The sequence below is a fragment of the Pleurodeles waltl genome, chromosome 2_1 (genome assembly GCF_031143425.1).
Source record: "Pleurodeles waltl isolate 20211129_DDA chromosome 2_1, aPleWal1.hap1.20221129, whole genome shotgun sequence".
NCBI lineage: Eukaryota > Metazoa > Chordata > Amphibia > Caudata > Salamandridae > Pleurodeles > Pleurodeles waltl.
The window spans coordinates 516,576,281-516,593,851 of record NC_090438.1 but is presented as its reverse complement, the minus strand read 5'-3'; positions in this window follow the sequence as shown (position 1 = coordinate 516,593,851).

Sequence of the window (17,571 nt, the reverse complement as noted above, 5' to 3'; positions counted from 1 at the left end):
ACAACCACCACCTCTTCCTCCACTCCCAAACCCCCTCCAGCTACCCGTCCCAGTGTGTCCAAAAAACTTTTCCTGTCCAGCCTTGACCTATTCCCCCCCGTCCAACTTATAGGTCCTGAACTAGCACCTCAGCCACAACATCTCCGGGACCAGTGGTGCCTGTTGTCACAGGTATCTGGAGTGCACCGGCCACCAGGACAGCCAGTGTGGCTCGGAGCCACAGCACAGCCAGTCCCCCCCCCTGTGAAGCACCAGAAGTTGGCCAGTGCCCGGCAGGAGAGGGGGAAGACTCCAGCCACCCAAGCCTCTCCCAGGGGTCCCGGTGGGAGTGTGGACTCAGCTGTGACTCCTCCCAAGGAGGGGAAGGGCCACAAGAAACCCGGCAAGTCTGGGAGGAGCAGCACGGCGGAGAAGACCGCCATCATCCCCGCTGCCCAGTAGGGCCCCGCCAGCCCCATCCTCGCTGCCCAGGAGGCCACCGCCACCCCCATCCTCGCTGCACAGGAGGCCACCGCCAGCCCCATCCTCGCTGCACAGGAAGCCACCGCCAACCCCATCCTCGTTGCCCAGGAGGGCCCCGCCAGCTACAGCCCAGTTGCCCAGGTGGCCACCGCCAGCCCCATCCTCGCTGCACAGGAGTCCACCTCCAGCCCCATCCTCGCTGCCCAGGAGGGCACCGCCAGCCAAAGCCCGGCTGCCCAGGAGGGCCCCGCCAGCCACACCCCAGCTGCCTAGGAGGGCCCCGCCAGCCACAGCCCAGCTGTCCAGGAGGGCCCTGCCAGCCACAGCCCAGCTGCCCAATGAAGGACCGCCAGCCCCAGCCCAGCTCGGCAATGAAGGACCGCCAACTCAAGCACCGCTGAACAGGGCACGCCAACTCAAGCACCGCTGAACAGGGCACGCCAACTCAGGCACCGCTGAACAGGGCACCGCCAACTCAGGCACCGCTGAACAGGGCACCGCTGAACAGGGCACCGCCAACTCAGGCACTGCTGAACAGGGCACCGCCAACTCAAGCACCGCTGAATAGGGCACCGCCAACTCAAGCACCGCTGAACAGGGCACCGCCAAATCAAGCACCGCTAGCCCATGAGCGGTAGGGGCACTGATGCAATTGGGACCGTCACAGGGTGCGTGATGCACTCTGGGCACCAGTCCCCCTCCAGAACCAGTGGAGACATGCATCCACTCTGTCTGTCCTTAACAGGATGAAGCACTCTGGGCACCAGTCCCCCTCCAGAACCAGTGGAGACATCCACCCACTACCTCTGTCCTTCACAGGATGAAGCACTCTGGGCACCAATCCCCCTCCAGAACCAGTGGAGACATCCATCCACTACCTCTGTCCTTCACAGGATGAAGCACTCTGGGCACCAGTCCCCCTCCAGAACCAGTGGAGACATGCATCCACTACCTCTGTCCTTCACAGGATGAAGCACTCTGGGCACCAGTCCCCCGGAGACATCCATCCACTACCTCTGTCCTTCACAGGATGAAGCACTCTGGGCACCAGTCCCCCTCCAGAACCAGTGGAGACTGTTATCCACTTGAGAGACTGTGGCTTTGCACTCCCCAGGAAAATGCAGTGGGCAACCCACCCACTGTAGAGACTTGAGAGACTGTGGCTTTGCACTCCCCAGGATAATGCAGTGGGCAACCCACCCACTGTAGAGACTTGAGAGACTGTAACTTTGCACTCCCCAGGATTGAACAGTGGGCAAACCACCCACTGTATAGACTTCAGAGACTGTGGCTTTGCACTCCCCAGGATACATCAATGGGCATGGAGCCCCCTCGTGGATCTGGCGTCGTGCACTCATCCGGCTGGGGTGCCCCCCCTTCCCTTCCCCCTGAGGTGCCTGTTGTATTTCTATCTGATGCCCCTGCAGTGTTCTCTCTGTTTTGATCTGGTATCGTGTGTGGGCCTCGCCCATGCATTTTGGGCCCAGTGGTCCACGGACTATAAATGGTGCAATACCTGGACTACTATTCTTGGTGTATATTTTGTTAATAGTGTATACATGTATATTTTTGCGTACTGCATTTTAATATATTACAATGGTTACACTCATTTCCTTTTGTCTTTGCATTCTTCGGGGGGGTTGGGGGTGCTACTATAATGTATAGATATGTATTAGTGTGTGTGTTGTAGTGGGTGAGGGTGGGGGTGGGGGTGTTGCGTGTGTGTCCCTGTTTTTTGCCTCCCCCCTCCCCTGTGTCGTAGGTGCAGTACTCACCGTGGTCTTCGCCGCTGGCGTTGGTGCTCCTGGTACAGGAGCAGGAAGACTATCGCAGGTAGGATTTGGATTTCCGGGTCCATGGTGTTGTCGTTCCTCGTGGACTGTGTAGAGGTGAGCGTTTTCCCTTCAAAATTCCTGTTTCCGCCGTGTTTTTATCTGCAGTGAATCCGCCCCGTAAAAGGTGGCGGATTGGCCTGTCATAATAGTGTGGGCGGTACATTGTCCTCCGCCTGTCTGTTGGCGGTGACCGCCAAGCTGTTTGTTTGTACCACTGTGACGGTCAGAGTGTTAAAGTGCCTGTCTTTGTTGGCGTTTTTTGCCACGGTCGTAATTCCAATTTTTTTCCGCCGGCCTGTTGCCAGTTTTACTGTCGCTTTAACACCGTCCGCCAGGGTTGTAATGACCACCCTAGTCTCTTAAATGGAAGTCAAAATCCTCCAGTGGGGAAAAATTGCAAGCTGTATCCAAGGAAGTCTTCACAAAGCCAGACAGACATTGGAAAAGGTACCACTATAGCCATCGGTTTTGGCAGGAAAATCACAGAGCAGGACAAATTCAAATCTCATGCCCAGGGAAGATCTCTTGTCTCCCGGTCAAGATTTCTGCATTCTAAGGGCCTGATTTAGAGTTTGTTGGAGGGGTTACTCCTTCACAATGGTGATGCATATCCCATCCGCTAAAATATAAATCCCATTATATCCTATGGGGTTTATATTTTGGTAGATGGAATATCCTTCACCATTGTGACAGAGTAACCCCTCTGCCAAACGCTAAATCAGGCCCTTAGTCTCTTTTTCAGAGCTCAGAATCCTCCAGGGTAAAAAGGCTATAGGCTGTATCTGATGATGAGTTCCACAAGGTTGGATGCCTTCACACTGACTGCCCACTGAAATGGATTTGTTGTTGAGGAGAAGCTCCAATTGAGACAAACCTATTTCTTCAGTACATCAAAATTGAGCCTTGGCTGCATTGGCTTGGGTGGTTGTCCTCTGGGTGCTGACAGTTAGAATTTTCTAAGTCCCACTACTTTTTAGAGATTGTAGGAGAAGTCGAGTTAGACATAGCCAAGGGTCCCAGAACCTCAGGGACAGCATTGAAGGATCAGGACTAACTTTATCAACCTCCTTGAGGAGGGCGCAGTCCAGGTGTTGTTTCAATTAGCCAGTTATGTACCAGTTGCCACAAAGGAGGTCAGTTAACTGACCCTTGGAGTACACTTCTTTGTCCTGCATACAAGTGGGAAAAATTGGTGTTTATGTTATATGATGATAAAATGAAACTATCAAGAAAAACTCTTTGAGATCTGTTTTCCTGATAACAGGAGATCCATGTGAGTACAGTTCCTTAGATACTGCTGTTGTTAATTCTTGGGATCCATATATTATGGTCAGTGGTATCAAGCGCTGCTGATAAGTTTAATAAAATTAAGGCACCTGTACTGTTATGGTCAGAGTCCGTGTGATGGTCATCAAGACCCGATATAAGGGCAAATTCAGTGCTCTTGTTGGACCGGAAGACCACTCTTGCATTGTTGTGTATATTATGTTTCTGAAGTAAGTAAAGAAATTGATTGGCCATGGCAATCTCTAGGGGTTTTGCAACGGATAGTAGAAATGTTATAGGATGATAATTAGACTTAGAATCCCGGGCTAAAGTTGGTTATTTTTAAGAAAAAAATTATGATTCCCTGTTTCAAGTCAGCTGGAACTATACCTGAGCTTTTCTTAAATCTGGGATTTCAATGGGTAGAATTTATAAGGGAATTGGACCAGAGGGATAAAATGATTTGCATTTCATAATGAAGTTACGTAAATCTTCTACTGTTAGTGTGTGAAACAGCTCTAAAGAGACTGGGGAAGATGGTGAGGGTATCAGTATTGGTAATAACATCTGAGGAACAGGTTGGACTGGATGTACGTATTTGGTTAAATTTAATCAATAAAACTTTTAGTCATTGCAGATCTCTTGAAAATAGCTATGTGTGAGGGGCAAGATTTGAAGAATTTGTTGATTCCATTATGCATTTTAAAAGTTCCTTTTTGTTTCTTTATAGAGTTATTTATGCAACCGGTGTAGATCTCCTTACATGTGCTGTACATACGTTTTTCTAAGAAATTAGGGCATATTTCAAGAAATGACGCATGACTGCATTGCATCAGCATGCATCAAAATAACTTGTGCTTTGGTATGTCAGAATCCTACGCCATTGATGCGTCATATTTACAATACGGTGACCATGTTTTAAGAATCCTGGCTATGTGGAAAAAAAATGATGCATCTGTGTGTGCCATGTCTTTGGGAAATCTGATGCTCCTTCTGCAAAAGTTACGCAGGGCTGGCTTGAGGCATGTAAAGTGATGCTAATTGGCCCTGTGTCACCTTTGAGTGTGGTATGCCTCAAAAAAATGTAACAACTTACGCTTTGTTTGAAAAAAAATGGCAAACTTCACAGAAGGCAGCTACGTAGCAGGCAGCAGAAGCAAGGACAACCACCCCAGTACCAGCCAGGATGTTATTTTGCTATAGTTCAGACTGAGAAGAGAAAAAATGAAAGGAATGCCAACAATGCAGCACTCTTAGCCTGAGTAATACATTTATTAAGGCACTTCTCAGGGTTCTTACAGGGAAAGCGTGTAGGTCAAATGAAGCAACACAAGTACACTTCTGAAAATAATCAAAGCAGTAAAATAATAATGATCATAGAAACAAACAATGAAAATACCCTACTATAATCATGAATTATATATCCACATATATAGTGATTATATTTTCATTCACAACGCAGAGCTAAAAATAAGAATGAAAAATGCATCGCCATGGGGCTTGACCGTGACATCATATCTTTGCCAACTTCAAGTCAAGAGCCCAGACAACTTGCGAAAGAGAAAAATGACCCTCAAAGAGAACCCGGGCAAAAGGCGTCCTCTTCCTGGAATGAGTTCTGTTTAACCCCAGTCATTAAGCTTCCCTCTTAAGTACCTTAAACAAGCTGGAGAAGAGAATTCTAGAAACTCCCCCCTCCCATACTGTGAGTTGTTGTTCAAACGCTGGTCGCACCACGTCAGTGTTGAAAAAAGCCTGTGTGAGATTGACCAACTCTCACAGTGCTTTTCCAAGACCGAGCTGTTCCTTGCCTTACCACAAACATTCTCAGTATGGTACATCCTATCATCAGTGCTCTTCACTCCTCCATGTTACGTACCTATTCTTCAGTGAGAAAGAGCGAAAACATGTTGCACAAGTGGTGTGCGGAAAAATACCTGATAGTGTGTGAAGCTCAGCTAAACACAAAATTGAGTCAGTGGTCAGGATAGAGCTAGTGGTTAAATACCGATAGCATTACAGATGTTCAGACAGACTCAAAGGGGAAGAGGAAGAGGAAGTGCAACTTCAATGAGGAGGAGAATGAAGTCTTGATCACTGAGGTGACAGAGCACCGACATCAGCTCTTTGTCACATCTAAGTTGCCACAAGGGAGGAAAGAGGCCATTTGGCAGTTCATAGTGGAAAAGGTCAATAGCGTGGGACAAGTGAAGATGATCGTCACCGACTGCAAGAGGCGCTGGCATGATTATAAGCGCCCGACAAATGGGAAACTGGCAAACAACCTGAAGGCATCAATGCAGACTGGAGGAGGGAGCCCTACACCCCAGGAGGAGCTGGATGCCTTGGAGGAGTGCGTGGCAGCTGTCATCCCAGGCAAGTTGATGGCTGGAGTACCAGGACATGACAGTGCAGCACACAAGGAACAACCACAGACACAGTGTATATATTAACAAGGGGCAATGTGGGCAAAAGGGTTAAGTTGTGCAGTGCAGCTAGCTATATCCCAGTGCTCCACTGTGCTGTCAGACAGGACTCTGGATCATATCCCGTTGAATGGCACAGAAATGTCAGTCACACTGCCCAGTTATACGTTGCACAGCTCAGTCAGGCTCTGTCACATTTATCTATTCCATGTATGCAGCGCAGCACCAATTCAGGTCACCCTTTGTATACTGGAACATGTAGTAGGATGCAAAACATGAGTCACCAGAACTGCAAGTTCCACAATACAAAGTAAACAGGCATGTGCAATGCAACGGGTCTCGCGTTTGCTCATGTTAGAGCTGATAGCGTTGTAAACTCCTAACCCGACTTTTCACCTATCGGCAAAAGTGCATTTATGTACGTAACCCAAAAAAGTACAATTAACTATGTAAAGTGCTCGACTTCTGCCAAGCGAAATCGTGCTAGTAAATTAGAGAAAAAGTAGTCCACGAGCCGGACAGAAAACAGCGAGCCTCGCATGTTTTCTGTACTTTGTCGATGCGCTCAAGGAGGGCTAGCCACCGGAAAAAGGCATGACACATGCATGCCTTCGACTAATGAAAGCAAGCAGATTTTATTAGGCAAGTCCACGAACCAATGAAAAACACTGATGTGATGTCGACAAGGCTCCGAGCCCTTTTCTAAACACTAAAGCGTCTCGCTGCGATACACATGTGCGAGCGCATGCAACACAGGCTCGACCCTAAAAAATGGGGGGGCCAATCACAAGATAAGTGGTGAAGGGCAGCGCTGCAAGTCACCTTGCTGTGCTGCCCTGTGCCCCATGGAAACGGGAGGAATAGGATGTACCTACAAGATAACATGCATTCCTGTCCTCCCCCTCTGCTCTGGTGTACACTGTGCTGCCTAGCGCCGGCACAAGCACCCTTGCACCATGTTGCAAGGAATCCTTTGTCGCAGACAGGACTATCATCCCTGTGCAGGATGGGATACCTTCCTGCACAAAAACAATCATGTCAGAATTTGTCCTCTTCCTATGTGTGCTGCAGAATACAACACACATAGAAAGAGATACAATCAAGGAGAAAAGGGCTATTACTTCTTGTTATGGCGCCCCTGGGGAGGTGTAAGAATTTGTCGCATTCCCTGGTTCACAGATCATTGTAAATCAGGGAATGCAACAAAACCTATGGGTTTTGCATTTGAAATCCACTGCAATGGCCACGGTATTCTCCCCTGATTCAGAGTGAGGCTATGGAGTAACTTGCACTGCCCTGCCTCACTTCATATCCGAAATGCCAGGAAAAGCCATGCCAAGTTGCTTTGTGTGGCCTTGTAGATATGGGTCTGCAGCCTGCTTTGCCGGTGTGGCACAAAAAGTAATGTACCGGCAGTGGAAGATGCATAAAAATATGCCCCATTGACTGGAACAACACATCATGCATGGACACCTGACCCCTGTACAACCTGATGGCAACAGTGCAGGCCACCTTGCACCATAAGGCCACTGGGACTTACATGAGCCCATAAACACAAAAATGCACTGTAAATTAAACCAAGGGTATGTTGCTGTCTAGGGAGAAACCGGTCACCTGAGAGGGGGCTCCAGTGTGGGGTGTGTGAATATATCAACACATAGGAACATGCCAAGAGACACATGTATATTAACTGGCTTTACAATACATAGTGCACAGCTGCCCTGATGTGCATGGTGAGACCACACAGGTGTAATTTGCCATGGTAGGGACCACCAGAACGCACGCCATGTATTAAATCTGACTGGGTCAAGGTGAATGCAAGTGATGCACATCAGAGGACCATGTGTGTTGAAACCAAAGCTGATGTGTGACCCTGGTGGGCCCGTGGTTGTGCAGTGCATTGTAAGTGCTGGCTAAGCAGGTTGAACTGCCACTGTGTCTGAATGGGGAGGCATTGCATAGCAAGGAGGTCAGATTGGATATGTGTTCTGCGAGGTAGCCATACCAAGACATATGCACTGCTGTGTCTGACAGTTTTACACTAGTGTGCAGCTGGGAAGGGATTACAAAGAAGAGCCCATTGGGGTACAATATCTTACATGTGATGTGGTCCTGGGAGAAGATGTAGCATGTGGCAGGATGGAGTCTGAAGGGAATTGTCTCACCATCCCACATACGTCTCAGTAGGAGGATGTGAAATAAGGATCTGTCAAGGGACATGAAAAACTCATCTACCACTACAAAGGTCAGGAATCGTCAATGGTTGGAGAATGAGGTGGATGTGCCCAGTCATGTTGCAAACCTTGGTAGATACATGTTGCCAATTCCAGCTCTACTGCTATGTGGGGTACAGCTGCCAGACATGTCACTACATTGGATATGGTCACACACATTGTCAGTGTTGTAGCCACATGAAAGTCAATGTATGATCTGGGTTACATCACTGTGTGGCAGTAAGATGAGTCACTGGCCACAAATGAGGAGTGGCAGAGTAGGTATGTACATGTACAAGTGAGTGGCCCTGAGCCAAAGGATGTATCATACTATGCAGATACCTGACAAGCAGTTATCAACTGGGGTGAATGGAAGTGCTACCAACCTACCTTGTGTGACAGTGGCCATAGATTCGATACATCTTACCCACTGTCCACCATGTTGTAGCCAAATGTGTATTCAATAAAATCAAATGAGGAAACATAAATTGGAAATACAGAGTAGGTTCATGCCCTCACACATTTATGCAGTGTAGCAAGGTTGTTTGGTGTGTACAGTTGCACAGGATAAGTGTTACAAAATCAACACTTGACCACATGAATGCACAATGTGCATGCAAGACTGCACAGCAAGGCAGAGTGCCATAGTGTACAGTGTGATACCCAGATGGTGGAATAATTGCACATTTATGACCAAACCCACATCACCTGCACAGGAGCAATGAGATGACTACTGGCCACAGTGAACGCAGGCACCCTGGGGATAAGGTGCAATCTGAACAGTAGTGGTGTCAATATGTTAAAACACAATCATTATAGGCATCATGAAAAACAATATCAATCACCTTGGCAGATGTGGACCTGACCTCTTCTCATACGTCCAAGAATGGTGGGCCCAGGACCTGTGTTGCAATATATGCCATGAGGCAAAAAGTCTGGTTTGTCACACAGTGGTTGTATTAAGAATGCAGAGATACTACCATCTTAAACACAAGTACAATACAACATGGACTCAATACCTAAGTGCAACAGACATGCTACACATGAATGTTGTTTTGAAAGGCAAATATTAGCAAGTCAGATTGTCAATCAGATTACTCATGTCAACATCTAACATAGGACACCATTAACATTTCTCTCTCACATTGCAAAGGATGTACCTACACCTCCTGAGCAGCTTCCTGTCCAGGATAACGATCTGGCTGAGGGTGGCAGCCTGCCAACCCTTGACCAAGATACCGTTCAGCAAATCCGGGCCTCCTTTGACACGCCATCGCTGGTTGCACAAAGGGCCAACAGCATTGTGGGGTCTCCAGAGTATCTATCCATCACACAACAAACACTACCTGCTAGCCCACCCCCAACCCTGGACTCTGAGGACCCCCAGGTAGAATTCCAATGTTGTGTAGTAGGAGTCCAGAGGGAGAGGTAGATATGGTGCTGATAGGGATAAAGGCCATGGCAGGCCCCCTAGAAGCAGTCCACCAGTGCCTCATTCCCAATAAGGACACCTCAGCCATTCTACAAGGCACTTGCCCTCTGCTATGTGGACTCCAACAGTCCCTGGCTGACATCGCTGGTGTCATGAGGCAGAGGCACAAACAACTTCCCCTACTAAAGTGGCACCAGCAAGGTTGCCAAACAGCTGGGCGCAATTCACAACATCCTCGGGTCTGTGGGGCAGAAGCAGGACATATACATCGGCACTATTGGTGCCTACTACCACGACATTGGTGCTGTGCTGGAAAACCAGCAGGCCTTTCTCAATGCAGTGCTGCCCTACTTGTTGGCACAAAGAAATGCTGATGACGAAAGGGGCTCCACATCTTCAGCCCCTGCTGTGTGGGCACCTCCGTTGCTACCGTCAACTACAACACCCTCCTCATGGGAAGCACCACACACATCAGAGGAGGAAGATGTGGATTTCAACCTCTTTCCAACATAAAACTGCCTAATAGAATTTCTCTGCGCCAAATTGTCAGGTTTTTCTCTGCCCATTGCTGATGACCATGCCAATGTACTCTCCAACTGTTAACGTCCTCAGTTTGTTGTCCCACCTGTTGATCTCACCCATTTGTGGACTGTCAATATGGCCTATCTTCTCTATTGGTAGTTTGTTAATTCTCTTTCTCACTGAAACACTCCCCTCCTCCACATGTCCAATGCAGTGTATCCCCCTAGGACTTTGTCTGAATGTCCTATGGCTCAAAATAAGTGTTGGTGTTGTTGCCGTAAGAACTGTGCCTGTGATCCTACACATTTCTGCACATTTAAATAAATGCACTGAGTTCAACCCGATTGTTGTATTTCTGTTGGTATCTGGACTAGGTAGAACATGGTGGATTTTGTGAGCCAAAGACACCAATTACTCCAACAAGGGACATGTGTGTAATGGAGTCATGGGCAAAGTTACACAGCCAAGGGCAATAGATTTGGAGAACCTTATGTATATATAGACTAGCAAATAGTAATTCAAGGTCACAAGCATGAAGTGCAACAGGTAGCATGCAATCAATGTTAATGGTGAATGAAGTCACAGCACCAGTGGGGAGCACATCCACGGATACTAGTTAGCAAACAACACTGATGTGACAAGCAAATGATTCCAGGGTGAGGGTGTAAGGGGCTGGCATCAGTGTGTGACCCCGAATCTGCTTGATTAGTGACAGTGGTTTGATATCACCATCCCTCCAATGCGCGTCGCATGATGTACACACAGAGCAACAATATGTGAATACCTGTTTCGGCCTGATTATCCATTCATATTAAGAGTGCCACTTACAGTGCTCAACTATGTTTGTAAATCCCTCATGTGATTCCATGCCAAACTTGACAGATTCCTCTGCATAGGTCTTTCACTTAGTCACACATGTCTACAAACACTGCTAGCAAAGCCTATTGCATGTACTTAACACAACCTAAGCAGATATGATAACTCATACACACTAAATCATGAAGTAGACTTGTATGTATAAAAGATTGATGTTTAATGTAAATATATCCCTTACCCTACCTAAAACAACCTAAGCTACACTAACTGGCTTATCTAACAAAAACTACAACTAAACTAAACAATGCTACCTTAACTACACTACCTTATCCTAAAAACTAACTAAAACTACCTTATCTTAACTTCCTACTCTACACAAATAACACATGTTAAACATCACTCTCTGCACCCCTTTAATACACATCTTCATACAAAACAACATAAACTATACCTATACAAAAACTAACTAAACATAATAGGCTAAACAAATATTTTTGTACATTTTGTTTAAAAAAAAATTTAAACACATATCCTTTACATCAAGCCCTACCCACTAAATAACCTGCCCACTCCTATACCCAATTACTGAACCAACCCCATATAAAATATAAAAACACCTATACCTAACCTATGCCTACACTAACTATGCCTAAACTGTGCTGTTAAAACATTCTAATAAAAACAGAACTTAAAACATGGGGAAGGACAGAAAGGGCCCCTGTGGTCTGCACTTGCTCCCCAATGTGATCCACACACTGCTGCAGCGTTTGCAGTAAACGCATTGCTGTGTCCACCTTGTGTTTCAGGGCTGCTACCTGGAGCTTCATGTCCGACATGTCCTTCAGTATAAGGTGTTAAAAAATGGAACCATGTCCTGTGGGTTGAGCTTGGGCTGTGATGGTCCTGCAGGCTGACTGGTGAAAGTACTTGGCATGGAGATTGAGGCACCTCACTGGTCCATAGCTACATCCTGGCTTGGGCCTGGCTGATAATGTGTGAGTGGCCCCTTTGAGGTTATGCGCCAAGTGCTGTCTCCTCAATTAATTGTTTTGTCATCCTGCTGTATTCTTTGGCTAGATGGTGGATGTGCCTGTACCACTCCAAATGGATGAGATGGTTCCTCTTCTTATCTGGGGTCATGTTGTCTGTTCGAGCAGAATGAAAATGGATCAGACAAGGCATCACTAGGAACTGTGTCAATCATCATAAGGTTTCATCCTGTTTTCAACATCATATGTGGCATCTCTAAAACCCCAGATTCATCTTGAAGCATTAAGTGACTATCCATCTAAAAATACAGTTACTTCTCCAAATTTAGTAAGGCCAATGTACAAAGGTGTTGCCAATGTTGGCTATTGCAATTGCATTGTCTGACCATATCTAGTTATAACCATGTCAATACACAGAATGATTAGGAACAATGCTGTTGTAAACACATGGTATGGTACACCTGTCCCTAGTAATTGATCATTTGGGTTGCTTCTGCAGCCTGCAATGGGCTTGAGTCCATGGTCATTAACTTAGTTAAGATTAGCAATGTCTGGCAAGTACATGTATTGGAGTCAACAGTGTGTACCCAATATGGCAAGGCCACAACTCCAGACATATTGCTACATGGACTTACTATGTCCCAGGTATTTGAAGCATGAATGGAGGCTGGCTATCTAACTCAAATCAAGTAGAGATATTGGATATATCTCCAAATTGACTGGTGTAAATATCTGGAGGACGATTACATGGCTCATCCCATGCGGTTCAAGTAATAACATGTGTCGCTGTACATAGCCTGGTGTTTGTCCCTACATGTCAGCTATTAATGTCACCTTGCTGCACATCATCACTTAGCATATCGATGTGATGGGTATGTGCATACATGCTGTACATCTCGTATGCACAGGTATCTTGTGATGTAACTAGCAAGTGTTATCCGAAGTGCAATCCTGCGTTATATTTTTGTTGCAAGCCATTATGGGTAACACCACCAGAAGGTGGACAGTGTAATGGACTGTCAGATGACAACACTGTGCAGACCTGCCTTTGGTCAAACACACCATGGCATTTCTGGTAAGAAGACAGCATAAAGGTATTACTATGTATACAACGAGGAGAATGGGGCTTTAGACGATATGAGTGAGGCCTGTAAATCATCAACATGCATGTAAGATGCACATTGCTACTGTAGAATGGTGTGAATTGCTGACATCTGGGCCAGCTAACCTCATCAATTCTGTCTTCAATGAGGTTCGATTTTACACATCCTGTTTGGACTTATCATACAAAATGTACACAGAATGCAATATGGATGACTATACTAGCAATGTGCATCAGACATGCATTTTGAAGGATAAACATCCCAAGCCATATTCAGCTATAAACCTACTCCTGTGTACTTTAACAGACTGATACATTTTGGTCATGGCTCCTCTATCACCCCATCTATCATGTGTGCCTGCTTCGATTGGCAATACACATTGACATTAGTCACTGTATATTGTGCCTGCACTTCAATCTAATCAATTTATGAGGTACCATGTCTGGAACAAAAAATTCCATTGGAATTGGGATGCCGATTGAACATGTCATTGCAAACATTATCTAACATGACACACAATCCTTGCACAACACAGTAAACATTCAGGTGAAACTCACTGGTAGCATCCGGATCCTTAAAGCTCTCTACCGCAGCCATTGTATGTGGCTCAGGACCACCTACAAGGTATAACATGGTACATTGCACTGTGACTGTAGAACACGTGCACTGTGTACATAAGAAGCACAGTAAATTGAATTAGCAAGTGTCTATGTAAGTCTACACGTTGAACATGAAGAATAATGCACAGTTGACATGGCATAATGTTACTCGTAGGTAAGGCAGATTGAGGTGTATACAGATATGATGTGCCTAATCAGGAATCTGGCGCACAGATTGAAGTCCAAGTACAAATACATCACTACTTGCAAAATAGAGTAAGGGTGCCTATTTTTCCTGGGTCTGTGACACTAATGACTTGACATGCCACACTCTGCAAGGTATAACATTAATTGTGCCTTTCTCATACTTGTACATGTCCATGACGGTACTATACACATCAGACAGTAGCCATGCTTGTTACTTGCCTTCACTGATCTCAGTGCATTTCAATGCTGCACAGTGAATAGACATTGTCCATCCATTCCCTGTACCGACACAATGAGGAATGGGAACATCTGCACACCAACACGTAGGAGAAATGTTCAGATGTGCCCCAAACAGCTTGTGTTCACCTGTAACATACATTGGCCCACATTTACAGGAGACCTGGACCATTGGAGCATCACCTTTTTTTCTGACGCTCCAGTGCCATAGCCGTCTCCATCATATATATGAGGCGATGCAAAGTCATCCTGTGTGGCTTGGTGTTTCCTCATAGATTCGGAGTAAAGCAAGGCAGCACAAAGTGCTGCGTAACCTTTCTCCGTCAAGGAGGCATTCTATGCGCATTGCAGTGGCTTTTCCTAAGCAACACACATGGGTTTTGATACGTTCCCAGATTCACAAGAATCTGTAAACCTGGGAAGGCATCATATCTGCATGCTCCTCTAGGAGAAGTGAAACTAGAAGAAATATCTTTATTTCTCATTGCATATTTTCCTATTTGTATGTGTGCTCCATTCTGCAGCACACGTAGACAGAGGAAAATGCCTCCACTGATTGTTTTTGTGCAGGAAAGTATTTCTTCCTGCACAAAAACAATTGTGCCAACAATACAGACACCCTTGCACCATGGTGCAAGGGTTCCAGCATTGGCGAAAGGCACCTATTTGTGCACATGTGCAGGCAGAAATAACAGGATTGCCACTTATATCATTAATTCTGCGCATTCCTGCCCTTTCGTTTTGATGGAGGGCAGTGGAGCAAGACACCTTGCTGAACTGCCCCTGCACCACATTAAAAAAAATTAGGCCCATAGAGTTTTGGCAAACACACTTTTGCGTCATTAATGACTGGGTGACAACACTACATGCACAGTGCTGGTGGAGAAAAAATCACCACTGGGGCTGGCATGCACTACATGGTCTGTGTGGGCTAATGTCAGCCCAGTGTTAAAATGCCTCTGTGGCATGCTTCTTCTTATCAACATAGTTAGGCTTGGTGTTCTGACCATAAAACATATGTCATCCTTAGAGTCATATGCAAACAAATCATATAGTAGCAAAGGAGACTCAGCTATAGACTCACAGCATATGTGCACTTCCCCAACAGCTCCCTCCATTTCAACTCCAAAGTAATCAAGGAGATCAGCCTCATGGCTGACCACATCTGTCCAGGGATGCTTGAGCTGATGTATTGTATGCTCAGGTTTGAAAATCGTTTGCTTGTGCTGGTGCACCTTCTACCCCCCCTCCCCCTCATGCCTTCCGGTCCTGGGTTGGGTAGTCCTGAATTCCCCAACCTCCACTGGCAATCACGTTGGCGAGGTAGTGGATTATAAGCCACAGGAAACCCCCAAACTCCTGCTTGAACATGTTCTGCGCTCTGTCCCTCACAGACATATCCTTCCCCGAAAAATGCATTTCCCTTAGTAACAATAATCTAACTTAGACCTCCTAATATACAGAAACCTGATTAAACAATACAAAGAACAATTGCAATATGAAAAACGTACTTTAGGGACACAACAGGGACAGCACAGACACCAAGAAGACCAATAAACACTTCAACACTCTCCAGCAACCAGAAGGCACAACCTCCAGCAAGCACAGACAAAAAGCCTGTGAGGGAAAGTGAAAGAAAGTTCACAGTTCATGGTTTGCAGCATGGCAGAGCCATTGCATCATTTCCTGTTGGGATTGATCAAGTTTTCATTTCATGTGTCATTTTTTAAAACTCATCTGTGAAAAAATAGGTAATGCACGATTTTTACACAATGCATGATAATGCACAATGCTTTATTTTTGACGCATACACTTGGATGCATGACATCCAGCTAGCGCAACGGGTGCAATGAGTCATGAATTACGCTAATACATCTGTTTAAATGAAGCAAGGGGTCAAATGTGTGTTTTGCAATGTAGTGTATTGTGCAATGCACGAAAACAATATCAGGGATCAGTGTATTGCCTATGGGTATATGAGGTGACATGCTTGATGTCTTTGAATGTGTTGCATGTGTATGTTGATAGTGCACATATGTGTGACTACTTTCATTTCATTAATGGGACCCTACTATGCATAGGGTGCACTTTCTCTTTTTGAGCCACAGTGAATTTGATAAACTGCAACCTGTTTCATTAAATGCTCTTTCCCCAGGGCTGCTGCAAACTTGTGCTGCTTTGGGGGAAGCACATTCAAGTGTAAAAATGGATTGGCTTTTGTAAAGCCACTCCATGTTTGACTGATCTATGACATGGCTGACACAGCGTGGACTCAAGGATATGATTGAAAGGCTTGTGCCACCTGAGATTCAAAAGTAGTGAACCAGCAGCACCAGCCTGTGGTACACAAGCCCTTATATGTATACATTGAATGCGGAAGGGACATACAGAGGCTGGTTCAGCCAGTGTACAATAGAGGTATAATGGATGTGCCTAAGCATATATGACACATGTTATTATATGCATATCAGCAGTCACCATGGAGTGATAACCAACAACCACCATCTCATGTTGTGGTACACATACGTCTGTATGGGCTTGGGTCTTGTTGGATATGTGTGGCACATGAACAGTGGGAATGCACATTAGTTTTTGCATCAATTCTTTGCCTATATTTTGCTGATCACGAGGCCATCTTGGGTGGCCAAAACAAGTCTGATTTATTCCAAGGAGGTATGTGCTTTACTTGTGGCATGCATCACATTATGTTGCTACATTGACGGGTTAATTGAACTTCGGATGAGGGTATGCATTCACACAAGATGGTCACCTCTCCATTTATTGACACATTCTTCCACTATGAACTGGAATGCATCAGTGCATAGTACCTTAGTTGGATTCACCTTGTATTCAGACATTGCTTCTGTGAAAATGTTTTATATTCTGACTCTTTGTGTTGTGTTTTTACTGTCACACATAACTGTAGCTTTAGTGGTGAACCCATTATTTGTATCTGACTGCAACTCACCAATGTGGTGAGATACATCTGTGCTTGTTCCAGTTGCATCTTTGCCTACTGGGGCAAGTGTGGCAGCACTGGCAGTAGGTAGCCAATCTTGCACTGACACAGGTGCTAATTCAGCACTTACATGTGTGATGATGTGAGATGTCACAATGGATGTAGTATATGCCTGTTGACATTGATGTAGCATATGTAGACTGTATGGGTTGGACTGTGTTCCTATGCACATACTATGTGCCTTTGTTCACTTTGTTAACTATACTATCCTCCACAAGTATGAGGCTGTACAAATGGGTAGATGTACAACACACACATGCAGTTATTTCACACTATTTACATTAGCACACCATTTGAATTATGGTAGGATTCTGGTCGGATGTTTGACAGTCAGTACACTGCAACAGTACACATTATCATGACCTATCCAAACTGTGCAGAATTGCTATCTTTGTTTGATGTCTGTCTTCCCAATGGACATGCATTTGGCACGGATTGTTGTCAT